This window comes from Pomacea canaliculata, linkage group LG13 (genome assembly GCF_003073045.1).
Source record: "Pomacea canaliculata isolate SZHN2017 linkage group LG13, ASM307304v1, whole genome shotgun sequence".
Taxonomy (NCBI): domain Eukaryota; kingdom Metazoa; phylum Mollusca; class Gastropoda; order Architaenioglossa; family Ampullariidae; genus Pomacea; species Pomacea canaliculata.
Window position 1 is genome coordinate 8,767,766 of NC_037602.1, and position 13,738 is coordinate 8,781,503.

The window sequence follows — 13,738 nt, forward strand, 5'->3', positions numbered from 1 at the left end:
AGTGTCTGGGCAACACTGTCACTCCTCTAACACTGCTGTCATCGAATACAGTTATCTACCTGACAACCTGACTATTCACAACCGAATTCGACTGTCAGTCGGCATGTTAATATGACTGTGACAGCTACTACATCAGGACTTAAGAGATGCTAAAGGAGTTTTGAAATTAATGAATAATTGAATTCAATCAACAAGATTTTTTCTTGGAAATTCTGAGTCGGAAGGTGTATATGCCCAGCAACTTTTAACAACACTGACAAAGGTTAGTATAAGCTGATCTCTCTCTCTCTCTCTCTCACACACACACACGCGAAGGGAGAGAGACAATAAAACACTCCCATACAGCAATAACAAAGATCAAAGCCATGGTAGCACCCGTTCCCCAGCAGACTATGAAGGGTGGTGGGTATCACAACCCGTTGCCCGGAACCTAATTAGTGCCAGCATCAGCAGCCCGGCATCGGATTGGACCGGACCGTATCCCCAGAGGCCCCTCTTCTACCTCCACCTTGCTGAGAATGATTCTATAATTACTAACTCCCAGGATACCTTGATAATTATTTTCACCAGACTACTGGGTAAAATAAGTACGCAGCTGGACTATTTGCTGTAACCGTCAAGGAAAACCTTTGCCAAACTTGATCGAATGTTCGTCCATGTTGGTCCTGTCGAGACTACAAATGACACACCTGCAGGTGGGTTGAACCCTTCACATACCTGTGCAAAGATTGACATCCGCTGTACTAGCGGCGAAACAGGTGTTATACAAATCTGTCTAACAGATCACAAAAAACGGAGCTAAAAATACACTTTATGTTTATGTTCACATTGTTTATCTGATTCAACGTTTGTGTGCAGATTATTCAAGAAACAGAGAGAGAGAGAAGAAAAAAACCCCAAACATTACCACTGAATATCCTCCTTCCTTTCTGCAGATATCCGCGTACAAACATCAACAACAGGAGGGTGCATGGGTACATAGACATTAAAAAGCTAATGAAGCCCAGAAGCTGGAACGATAATGATATGCTAGTTCTTTCTTTTTGCGCACAGACATTTCGGTGCATGATGTTGTTTGTAGGCGCGTGTATCTCGAGAACAGAACTGGCGAGTATTCACTCAGATTTGAGCAAATTGTATCGTGCACTGAGCTCTACCCAGTCGTGACAAAAACAAAACAAGAAGCAAACAAACAAATGTACATCTGTGTCTTTCAACCTCCATTTCAAGTGCAAAAGAAATAAGAGGAAATGTAGACAATCAGAGTTTGTCCAGACCACACATGAAGGATCAAAATATCCTATTAGAAAACAATTTCAGTCCGAGGTGAACTTTTTCGTTAAACAGTTACTTAATCTTCTCTTCAAAATACACAATTGTTGTTACTATCATCGTGGAGGACAAGGGAGGAATACAATATTCTATATCCTGGAGGAATGAGATACGATAGTCGTTACTGTCTCTGCCACGTCGGAATAAGTCTTGTAGTTTTGTTTGTTGTTTTGAGCAGAACTGTCCTGCGTGCAGCAGGTGAGAGGGTGAGTAGTGTGTGAGGTATGCACACCCGGGGTCTTGCATGTCTCGGCGTTCTTCACCTGACTGCGCTCGTCACACCCTGCTGAACGTGTTCTTTCTTTTGTAGTCTATCCTGATAGAACTGGTTTTTACCATGCCCTGATCTTGAACTTCCTGTCTTAATTTGTGATGATTACCCCCTTCAAAGTCTCTTTTATAAACAGAAAGCTTTGATAAACATGCCTTAAAACCACAGCCTTTGTGGTAGAACACTGTGAATCTGAAGCCGTAGTCATAACAAGAAGGTAAGTCGCTGCCCTGGGGCACAATGGGGCACTCGAGCTAGTTATAAAAATAAAAGTGGCATACGGGTACCCTTCCTGTTTCTTAACCCCCAGGACATGTTTGCCGCAGCTTTATGACTACATTGTAAAGCTCTACAGAAAAAAACATCTGTGGGGTCAGGACACCACTTTATAACTTCAGAAACAAGACCTTTGCCCCTGCGTTCCCCATTTAGCCCTGGGGTAAAGGACTAACTCTCACTTCATATCTACGGCCCCTGGACTGAGAGAAACCTGATTTTTGAGAATTGCGCAGGCTGTTGGCGGTAAAGGTTGTAAAGATTTTTTTCAAAAGATAACTCGAATTCTGGGTTGTAGGTGGTGCGATGAGTCTGTGACTAAGATTAGGTTAACAGAACGACACTGTAATCTTTTACAAAAACAACTACGATGATGATGATGATGATGGTGACGACGACGACGACACTGGCGCTGTTTGACGGTGGTCGCCATCGCAATAATCAGTGACAATGACAATAACCAACTTAATTAATCCCATTGCAATTAATAATCTGCCAGCAACTATATTATATCATGGCAAGGCAGCACCTGTAAACTGTGCAGACACCGTGCCCGAACTCTGAACAGCGTTATACATAATAAGTGCATCGAGGCTGTCTTTCCTGAAAGCTAAGAACAGATATGTACGAGCACAAAAACAACATTAATACTAATGATGATGATGATGCTAAAAGGGGCGAGGCCATGAACTATAAGATAGCAAAGTATGGCGAGCTTTAATGAGATGCGAGAGGCAGCCAGTGCAGGTCGCAGAAGTGGTGTGATGTCATCATCCTTCCGCTTGCGGAATACAGTGCAAGTAGCATTGTTTTGAGTTCTCTAGAGCTTGTTGAGTAGGCCGTTATGGACATCAAGGAATACAATAGTCGAGTCTGGACAATATAAATACCCAGAAGATGCCTGGTGGAAGCAATAGTGAGAGGATGTCTAATGTGCTGCTCCTACGTAGTTCAAGAAAAATGGAACTTGCAGACAGTTAACATGATTCTTAAAGACAATCACGTGTCTAAAATTACTCCAAGGTTCTTGAAAGCATAGGAAAGAACAATAATGGATCCAGAGAAAGTGAGTGATATGGACGGAGGAAGATGTTTAGAAAAATGTTCGGAGACTATCAGGATGACTTCAATTGTTTTCCCCTCATTGAACTGTATTTTGTTCGTTAACATCCAGTATTTGACAGAATCAAGAGACTGCTGAGTGTTGACGAACAGTCTGTGAAGCTTGGACCAGAAGTCAGAAGCTGAGGACATCGACATTCATGTGGTAGTACAAGCCAGAATGGCGAATCACAGGACCAAGTGGCTGGACACAGTGAACAGGAGAGGCCAAAGGTCATACCATCCAACAACCCTCGCCCAACGATACAAAAAAAGAGGTAATTTTATCTTTTACCTTTTTCACGATGTCAAACCTCGCAAAGATTATCAGTGTAAACCGCTCCTTCCACAGGTCGCACGTCCTCTGAGCCGATGCCGGCAAAGTAAGGAAACAAAATAAACTGAGTCGGTGCTCGCCCCAGTCGAGATGTACTCACATGAAGGTGGAGGTCGGATCTGCCAAGGGGCCAAAATCGTGCTCGAGGGTGAGAGAGAGTTTGTCACACATATTTCTGGCCCCCAGCAATGCAGGAATCATCCCCTAACCACAGGGTTCATCGACTGCCAGGCTCTCATCATCCATTAAGTAGGATTAGGTCTTCCTGTCACTCAGATGGCCTGTCGCGGTCCTGATTTCAAATCCGTTCAGTTCCGAGAGTATGTAAACACTTCTTTCCTTCTATGATATATATGTATATACACAATTGTGTGTGAGGTATATATATATGTTCATGTAAGTACAATCATGAAAGGAAGTGAGAGAGAATTACAATTAAATATTTCTCTGGCTACACATTATCATTAAAAGAGTTGCATATTTGATATTTTTGAAGTTTTTCATTTCTGAATCTCTGGTTTAGTAGCAACAACAGATAATTTTTTAATTCCTATTCTCACACCCCTATACCTTGATGCAACCAGAAAATACCACGAAAGAGTGAGAGGAGAAAGGAAAAAGAAAAGAAGGTTAAGGGGAAAGAAGAGACTGTGACAGAAACACACGAGTGACGAGGGTTTAACCTCGAAGTTGCATGCAAAGGAGTCTGTGAGACACCAGCGACCACCTCTCTGATGTCACGAACCCTGGCACCAGCTCCTGTCCCAAGCCGCCATTCTGTCGCTCAATGAAGGAGGGAAGGTGGAAGGGAAAGTGATGGTGACGCAGCTTCCGCTTTGTCTCAGAAAGTGAACACTGAACAGATGAATCACAAACAACTGCCACTGCGGCAACCTCCGTTAACCCTTCAAGTGCTGCATGATTAGCAGGAACGGGACGGCAAACGCTGCAAGTGATCCGTCCTTCCAGCAAGCCGGCCGGTCCCTCCAGCCACTCAGTCTCGGTAACTCGAGACATATTCAAGAACCGTTTTATTTCAGAAAAATCAATTCTGCATTTTTTTTCCTGTCGTGGACTAACGAAAAACTATTCAAGCATCACTGCAGAGCAAAAGTAAATTACAGTGAATCGATATCAGGCCGCCGACTTTTTCACCTGGGAGTCGCTTATCGCGAATCTTTAGGTCGCTTTGTCGGTGAACTTGGGTGTGGAGGGGGTGGAGGAAGGGTAGAGCGGAAGAGTTCCAGTAACCCTGTCACAGAAGCAGGTGCGGGTGATTACGCCACACCAACTGGACTTGAACCTCTTCCCCACCCAGCTGGTACGTGGGGGCTCGGCTTTGCCCTCCATCGGGTGGGAGGAAGTCTGCCCACCCAGATGGCACGTGGGACTCAGCTTTGCCCTCCATCGGTGGATGGGAGTCTACCCACCCAGCTGGTACGTGGGGACTCAGCTTTGCCCTCCATCGGGTGGATGGGATATCTGCCCACCCAGCTGGCACGTGGGGACTCGGCTTTGCCCTCCATCGGGTGGGAGTCTGCCTCCCGCTTCTTGCAAGCTCAGTACTAGAAAGGCCAGGCCAGTCTTCAGACCGTTATAAAAACTCTATCTGCTCGAGCGAGCAAGCTCATTAACATTTCGTCTGTTGATTAAAAGCTTTCTCGTGAACTGGGTCAATGTTCTTGGTCCTCAGATTTCTTTATTCATTATGTAAAAGACATATGAGTCGATAATATTTTATTTAGATGGATATAAAGTATGTTAAGTATCTATAACTCTTGATGCATAATGCTTTGATATAATATTGACATGCCTGGCGTCAGTATAGTGAAGTAAGGAAACACTTGTTCTATTGTGTTGCTGTGTTCTTGATGCCCCTTCCATACCTTGTTGAGGTTGACAGCTCATTTCCGCAGCGTGGGAAGGGGCGGCCAGGACTTTTGGAGTAAAGTATAAACAATGCTATGATGTGTCTGGGTGATGTTGCAATTCAAACTGTTGAGCTCGACAGCCTGACCATGAGATTATTAATAAGCGGTGGTTCCAGCCGCCATTTGACTTACATTCTCTCTCTCTCCCTTCCCTCCTTCCCTATATTTCGCTCTATTTCACAACCACGGAGATAACAAAGTGACTCTACAATTCAGCAAATTCTTTGTAGAAATGATCTACTTACACTGGGTAGATCAAATGCTTAAAGTAAAACCACAAAACCCATTGAAGACGATGCACAGTGTTCATCCGATGTTAACCAAGTTTGGCGGGATGTTCGTTTTGATTATAGTTCGGTTGACCTACTTTGGTTGATGTAGGTTGAACCAGAACATGTTTTATTTTTTCTACTGAAGCGGCTCCAGGGAAACAGTGCTACACAGAATGAATTGTGAAAAACTTCTACTAGTCTGTGCAAATTTCGTAAAAATCGTAACTTCAGAGGGCATCCACAGGAGGGAAAGAGAGAGGGAGAGGAATGGAGCCTCCATTCAAAACATCAGATGCGGAAGATGAGCTGTCAAACTGTTTAGCTAGGGAAGGAGCATTAATAGTGTGTGTTCTTTTTTTGTTGTTTCACTCACCCCGTGAATGAATAAGCTCGATTCAAATTAAGTGAAAGATCAAAAGTTGACAACATCACGACTGGCTGATGCTCCGGGTAGCAAGCTTTAAAATAAACACATCCCGGAACAAACAACAACCACACTTTATGACCTTTACTGTAGATGAAAGGCTAGGTTTCTTGCCAAATTTGTGAGTATCAGACTAATTTTGAATAGTTTTGATCATCCCTCAGGGCACGAGTGATAGCATCTCCCAGGCCACGATCAGCTCTTCATCTGATCGACATAATATATCCATTCTAGACACGAACGTGCAGACGAAACCATAAACTACACCTCGGGTCAGTGCACGTGCACTGATGTCTGGGTGTGTGTGTGTCATTGCTAAGACTCCCACCTTCCCTGTACTGGGAATTCTCAAGGTGGTGGCAGGTGACTTGTCATCAAGCTTTCGATCTGCAAGGACTGCAAGGTCAAGGGGTGAAGCCGTGCCAGCAGGTCACGTGATGTGAAGCAGGATGACGTGGCGGCAGGACGCTAAATGGCAAAAGTAGGTCGAACAAAAAACCAAAACAAATTGTCATTTCTGCAATATCATGGTGCCAGTCTCTCGGGCACCGTGCCTAGACAACAGATACTTCTTCGGTATCTCGATGAGACTTTTCAACGAAAGAAGATGGCAGATACTGTGCATATACACGTGTGCGTGTGCGTGTGCGTGTGCGTGTGATAAGCTGAGGATTAATTAGGTGCATGCATATCAGCGGGTTTATCGTGTGGATAACTAGGGATAATAAGCCATCACTGAGTCCGCATTTGGCAATTTAAAGCAAAAAAAAAACAAAAACAACAACAAAAAACCCAAACAAAAACAAAACAAACAAAACAAACAAACAAAAATAAAAAAATTTAAACGAATGAAAACAAACAAACAAACAAACAAAACAAACAAAAAAACATGCAGGAGGTAAAGACATAGGGAAGTAAATGAGAAAAATCCGGAAAGCTCGTAAATACACAGTTCCATAACTAACCCAAACAAAAAACTATAGTTTGCGTGAGGAAAGATTAGTCGTTTCGTCTTGCAATGATAAAAACTGCTGTGGCTCCGAACATTGATTGCTTGTATGACACATTATCAACAAGATAAACACCGACCCGACAAACAATGAAAGGCATACAACAGCGGCTGTCAATAGGTTCTTAACCACGTGACTAAACGACATCAAGGACGCTACAGCGGCTGCGCCACGTCAGCAAACGGGACGTCGATTGCAGACACCCTGAACTCGTCTTTTCTGTTCATCTCTTGCTCCGCCTGACGATGTTAGTTTATATACTCGCACTCACGAGAGAAATTTTGTCTGGAGAGAAACAGCACAAGGGAGATAACTTAGACTCGTGGCGAAAATAACTGCTGAGATATACCTTCAAGCTATGGAATAGATAAAGAGATGGATAACAGATTATTTTGTAAAGGATTAGGATAATGTTTGGACGGAGATGTGTGGATAGATATTAAAGACTAGAGAATATAAGCAAAGGTAAAGGAAATCTCATAACCTCCCCAGGGAGGGAACAGTTAGAGCCCTCGTTTATCTCGGGACCAGCCTTTGTGAGTGCAGTCCCCATCTCCTCTCCAGCGTCACCCGACCTTCATCACCTCTCTACGGAGTCAGGTACCCACATTGAGCGCATCTTTGTGATGCGGATACAAGCGCGCTATAAAACTACATCATCACTCCATACCTGACTCAATCCACTTACCTGTGTTACGCTACGTCATGACGAGTATCGAACCGAGCAATGTACCGCCATCAGGTTCGTACGCCGTTGTCAATATCAAGAATCATTATGTGATAGTGTCTTTCAATAGCTAATTAATGAAGTTTATGATAAAGCACGGACTGACAAACGTGGATAGGTGGGTAGTATACAATGACAAGGGCCAGTTTATGATAGTATCCCCTGTTTCTGCTCTGATATGTGTGTTGGGGTTGGGGGGACTTGTTGCAGGGGTCAACAAAGTCAACAATGTCAGAAAATCGTGTATTCGTATATCAGTCACAAAATAGCACAACTGCATATACCCTCAACATACTAAAATGTTTTCCTCTTTGTTTTTTCTGACAACTGTTAATACGATCGTGACCAGAGGAGGACGCAGCGTGACAAGAAGCTTTGGCTTCTGACGCCATTGCCGAGGGTTATAATTACTCATCACTACAGTCTTACACCATCTTAAATGGTTTTCCTTTCTTGCATCCAACAAATTAGTTTTTTTTTTTGTGACGTGCTTGGGGTGTGATCCGTCACCCTTCTGGCTTTAACTTTACCGTACCAACAATGAATTTCCACCAGGATAGTAAACATAACAAAGTATAAGTACCATGCCTTGTCTGAAGTGACTCAACCAGAGAAGTCTTGTACTATTATTCTTGCCTTACTTCTCTCTCTCATCTTTTATGCAAATTTTCACCTTGCCAATGTCGACAAGGGGTAGGCAAATTTTTATTTTAGCGGGCCGGTCTCAGTATTCTCAGCTATGTGGAGTGCAGGTAAAATACAAAAAAAAAAAAAAAAAAAAACAAAAACAAAAAAAATCAGGCCAGGTGACTACATAACAAACCTAGTCATAATGGATAAGACAAAACAATGAGTAAATAATGGCCTTCACTTACCGAATTTATGATGTAAAATGAAGCTGTGTGAATTCGATCACAATGAAATTTTAAAACCATCCTTTCCTTTGGAGGCAGGAGCCCGATACTCTCTAACGACTCCATCGGACATGTCATCCGTGTTTTTGTATTTTGTCCTGTTAGAATGTTACAGACTGATGAATTAAATTTTCGATAAAATTAACCGAGGCCGAATAAAAATATGTAAAACAAGTGCACTTCACATTTTGGCAGACGTGGCGGTCCGAAGAGGTCCTTAGACCGTAGTTTGCCCACCCCTGATGTAGGCTCATGAAGGACTGATTTACTAAATGTAGTACAGTTCATTCTGTGCAGGTGTGTATGGTTTCTAACAAAACAAAGGTATGACAAGAGAAAGCCTACGCCAGTAACTTTAATAAACAATGAACAAGGTCAGTCCTGTAGGTTGAATTACGCAGCTGTTCACAACGAGAACACAGATACACACAGATGCCCTCATGTACACCAAGATAAATTGTTGATGTTTACGAGCCAGCAGCCTCTAACTTGTGCCAATACACACGCACTGACACAGAGATGAGACACTCGTAGGCAAGCACACACACATACATGTTCTCACATGCATTCGTAAACAGACAACAATTGTCTTATATATATATTTGGCAAATTTGGAACAGTTACATCCCATCTTGTTTAGGTTCGTGCTACTAATTAATTTATTTTGCTGATGTGGTCTGGAAAACACTGCTGATATTGTTTCGAGGATAAGGTCAGGGTTAGTTTGCCTTGAGCTTGTGAAAAATCCTTAGGAAGGGTATTGATGGAGGGAGGAAAGCAAAACAGACCCACAGACATACAAAAAAGTATAATCAGTACTTACACCAACTTTGTACCGCTAGTCCCCCAGAAACTTGTACACAGTCCGTACTTACACCAGCTTTGTACAACTACACCACCACCATCATGTATAAGCTGCTATTACAAGCTAACTTGCTAGCAAACCCCTAAACAAACACAGCTCCCTTTTTTCCGCCCTGGCTGTCCTGACAGATAAGACACAACGCCCTAAACCTTGATGAGAGCCAGACCCTGCTACCCGGTGTATTGTTAGCAAGGAATCCTCCCATACTTACCTAACCACATCATCCTCTGACTGCATTCTGGCTCCTCCGTCTTCCTCCCAGAACCGATGTCAGGACAGACACACACTCAGGGCTCGCGCACTCACCCAGTGTCCGCCGCAACCTTGCAACCAGAAGGGAACTCAGACTGAATGGCAAGAGAGTTGATCTTGGAGCCTGCCTGACCTTCTTGAACTCTTGCCAAGTCCCAACTATCTTCGGTAGACAAACCGTTGGTGTGACTGGCTGGCTGAGGTTGGTGTTGTGAGCTGATGCTTCCCGCTCTTGGCAGACAGGTTTGGTGCACTCAGGAGGAATACAATATCCTGTTGTTTATTCTGTGATGATAACAACAGATGAGGTCATTTTACTCCTGTAAAAATTTTCTCGTCTGTTGAATCCGTATTAACTCTACAGTCATCTCCATTCTGTTATTTCCATCTTCACCATCCTCGTCTCTTCATTTCACATGTCTGACAGACCGTTAGTATTATCTTGGAGAAACCTTTTCTTGTAGACTATACATTATCGAGGTAAGAGAATCAGGATTTAAAAATGCTTAATTAAGTTACTTGTATTTATTGTCATGGGATATAATTTTATTTATTTATGAGCTTTGATGTCGTTAATCAGCTTTGGCAGAAGAACGGCTGGGGCCGAGACAGAACAAGAAGTGGTTCACTGGCCAAAGTTCTTTCAAATTCCGGCGAACTTAGACAAGCAATTAAGGTAATTGAGAATTTACAGAAACATCTGGAAACTGCAAGTCGTCTTTGATGATTGTACTCGATATGTATTTTAACATAGAATGGATGTGTAGAAATAGAAGTATAATTAAGCGTTTTTTCTGTGTCCCTCTTTCCGGTGCCATCTGTGAAAAAATGTCGGCCTTTGCACCTCAATCAGCAGTAAGCATCGTAACCCATCTGAGGCCATGGTTATGAAGCGAAGGTAAGTTAATGCCATGGGGCAACATGGGGAACTCAAGGATAAGTGTCTTGTTTCCGAAATTATAAATCGGTGTCCAGACATCTCAGATGTTGTTTTGCCCCTGGAGCCCTGGTTATAACAATTAGCAAGGATTCCCTGGACTAAAGAAACACTAAGTAGTGATTGTAACTACGAAAACAAGAATCTTTTCCACGAGGCTGGGAAAGTTACTTACTCTCGCTTCATAACCACCGCCATAGAAAGTTTATTGGCAGCGGTAAGTGCGAGCAAATTCCTATCGCCCTCTTCCAGGGTTCTCAACAGATGGTGTCTGTGCTGTGTGGATGGCCATTCCAGACACACTTTAAATGGAAGCACACTTCGCCAGCAAATTTCGTTGGCATTATTCACAGGCCCACCGTCGATATGTCAGATTAGTTCTTCCTGTAATCCAACCTCAAAACTCATTTCAGCCACAAAGAGACAGTTGTGAAGTATTGTAATTCTCACAATCGAGCTTAAGGTCTTCAGTTACAGAGTCGTTCACTGATGTTGCTTTAAGCAGGTTTCATGGAAATATTAAGTGTTGCTAGTTTCACACGTGCATGAACTGCATTTCCAGAAGCGATCTCTATCCACTTACAGTCGAATCCAGATAAGGCAATGATGCTAGTAAATAATTTCCTTTCCTCAATTGTCTAAATGTTTTTTTTTTTACATTGTAAGAAAGAATAGAAACAGCAAACGGAGAAAAATGTTTTCTTTTTTTCAGGTTTTCCTGTTCTCTATACACGTCCTCCCACTTCATTTGCGCTGCTTACAAATTGCTAGATGCAGGGTTATTTTCGTAATTTCCTTTTACGTGGGTGCAGGTGTTTGCCATTCCAATCATACCAGTCCTCGTTTGGCTGGCACCATTGTCCTGCTTCTGTGCCATTTGGCACTTAACTACCACAGCACCACACACAGCATCATGGGACAGGTGACAGGCTGCAAGTATTGTTTACTAGTTATACTTATGAGTAAATATTTAATAATAGTAAAATAATTCTAATTGTACATCGATTCAATGATTATCTTTAAGGCATGAAATAATTTTCTTGGCCACTGAGGCGTGATGAAGAATAAATCGGGGTGGGTGTGGAAAACGTGGTCAAGTGACAATTACAAAGAAGCAAGACGGGTATGAAGGCTGGAGAATGGAGAGAGTGAGCTCAGTTCAGGCCAGGAGTTCTTCCCATAATCCTCTCTGTTTATCGATGGCATCATCGACACTTGCTGCTGATGCTAATGCAGCTTTGTCAAACAGCAGGAAGTGCGGTCGTCGTGACAGTAAGCCTTATGGGAAAAAAATTTCCACACGCCGATGGCAAATTTTGATGAAAGAGGAATGAGAAATGCAAACACTTCAACAAAATGAGTACAGCAGGAATTTGTTTTGACAAAATATTTGCAGCATTGAGGCAGGTTCTGAGTGCGCTCAAACTTCAGAACACATTTCTGATTAGAACTCTGCTCGGTCCCTGAACTTGGAAACGTCCTTTCTCTAACCACCCAGCAGCCATCGGAGACATAGTTTATCGGGAACGATTGGGCTTTGCCATGGCCTAGACACGATGGGCCACTTACAGCTCATTGCTCCTATGACTTATCGGTTGTCCAGGTTTTTGTTTTCATGTATGGCAGCGATTTACATGGCGATGAGGCGGAATGATTGCACGTGTCGATATGATTATATGATGGAATGATTGTACATACCAAAATAATTGAACAGGAAATGATTTAGGTGAGAGAGAGGTGGAGAGGAATGGATTGTGCAGTTATGTGTTCACAAAAACTGTTCAGTGGTTCACACACAGGGCAACAGCATTTAACTTCTATCACAATCGCTCCATAGTCTCTACTCGCAGCTGTACAAAAGAAACTCGGCAAAATGCTAAACTGAGCAAAGTACTAATGATTTGGAAAAAAATCGTCCCATCTCAATCTTCACAAAACGAGAGAGAGAGCGAAAGATAAAAAAAAAAAAAAAATTCGAACGAAAGGTGCAGCAAGACAAACAAAGGATGAAGTTGGCCCATTCTTTGCTCTCTTGTTTACTCAGTCCCCCAGTTCAATATCAGCACGCTCCGTTCTAAAACGAAACTTCATCGCCGAAGAGCTATTCTAAACAACGGCAAGATTTATTCAAACAGTTCAACCATTGTAGCACTAAAATCTTGTCTGAACTTTTCAATGAAAAAAAAAAAAAAATGGGGTGGAGGGTAGGAGAGGGAGGTGTCCGATTCCTTCTGTACTTCAATGCCGTAGTCATTCCAGGTTATTGTGAAAGGACGGAAAGAGATTTTAACATGATGTTTACACACCCATTTCCGCTATCTGCTGACGATCTAGCTGATGTTAACACGTGCTGACGTTCCCAAGAACAAAAAAATTTACCAACGGTTGCATATACATTCTACTTCCGAACGGGACAAAAGTACTATTTTAGAAACATTATCTACTTTTACATCACACATGGATTCTTCTGTCTCTCTCCAAGCAAAAGTCTTCGCAAGACTGATGCCAAAATAGGATGTTGACAAGATCATCCTTTGCTATTTACCTCAGGCAGGTGAAAGAGCCCAAGTGACAAAATGTTTTCTTCATATACAGATTTTTTACATATACGGTTTAATTTGTAATTCTTTACACTACCAATGCTAGTTGTAGTAATTTCAGATGACAATATTTTAAGACCAGAAGCAATGCTACACAGGAGTTGATGTATGGAGAAAATGTGCGTGCGTGTGTGAAAGTGTGAGTTGAAGTAACCGATGTTGAATTCGATGTGAAGCCAGTTCACATCCCGAAGAGTGAAATGATGGGACTTCCCTTGTGAACAGCATTGTTGTCAGCTCTCAGGAGCTTGTCGAGTAGGCGGTCAGGATTTATAGGACCCATTGTTCATCGAACTGAGCAAAATACATTTCGCGAAGCCAGGAGCCGGAAAGGATCACGACCTGATGACGCACAAATAAAATTTCGGTGGAATATCCGTGCACACCTTTGGTTCACTGCTGCTGTGTACAACATACCTTGAGGACAACAACTTGCTATATGACTGGTCATGGAACATTGGTCTCTCAAGTTTTCCCGCCATTACATTT

At 42.7% G+C, this 13,738-nt stretch overlaps 1 protein-coding gene across 3 annotated transcripts in view; it reads right to left on the minus strand.

Moving 5' to 3' along the window:
* The window catches only part of LOC112553879 (GRAM domain-containing protein 2B-like), a 69,368-nt gene extending 59,574 nt beyond the window's left edge, over window positions 1-9,794 (minus strand). Inside the window, exon 1 of one of the 3 annotated variants that reach the window (XM_025221353.1) lies at window positions 9,672-9,794. The gene's annotated coding sequence lies outside the window, so the exon portion shown is untranslated. Of the gene's footprint in view, window positions 1-3,275; window positions 3,653-8,556; window positions 9,055-9,671 lie in introns of those variants that run through there. The other 2 variants (XM_025221355.1, XM_025221354.1) reach the window with 2 other exon arrangements.
* Window positions 9,795-13,738: the final 3,944 nt, after the last annotated feature.